The sequence below is a fragment of the Bison bison genome, unplaced genomic scaffold (genome assembly GCF_000754665.1).
Source record: "Bison bison bison isolate TAMUID 2011002044 unplaced genomic scaffold, Bison_UMD1.0 scf7180017850418, whole genome shotgun sequence".
In the NCBI taxonomy this organism is placed as follows: Eukaryota; Metazoa; Chordata; class Mammalia; order Artiodactyla; family Bovidae; genus Bison; species Bison bison.
The window spans coordinates 1-524 of record NW_011480991.1 but is presented as its reverse complement, the minus strand read 5'-3'; positions in this window follow the sequence as shown (position 1 = coordinate 524).

Below are 524 nucleotides of genomic sequence, written 5' to 3'. Positions count from 1 at the left end.
CATGCATGCATTGGAGAAGGAAATGGCAACCCACTCCAGTTTTCTTGCCTGGAGAATCCCAGGGACAAAGAAGCCTGGTGGCTGCTGTCTATGGGGTCGCACAGAATCAGACACAACTGAAGTGACTTAGCAGCAGCAGCAGCATACTTTTATTTCTGGCTCATTTCACATTATCTTTAAGAGATTTTTCAACATTCAGTTCAGTTCAGTCACTCAGTCATGAGCAACTCTTTGCAATGCCATGAATTGCAGCATGCCAGGCCTCCCTGTCCATCACCAACTCCCAGAGTTCACCCAAACTCATGTCCATCGAGTTGTTGATGCCATCTAGCCATCTCATCCTCTGTCGTCCCCTTCTCCTCCTGCCCCCAATCCCTCCCAGCATCAGAGTCTTTTCCAATGAGTCAACTCTTTGCATGAGATGGCCAAAGTATTGGAGTTTCAGCTTTAGCATCAGTCCTTCCAAAGAACACCCAGGGCTGATCTCCTTTAGAATGGACTGGTTGGATCTCCTTGCAGTCCAA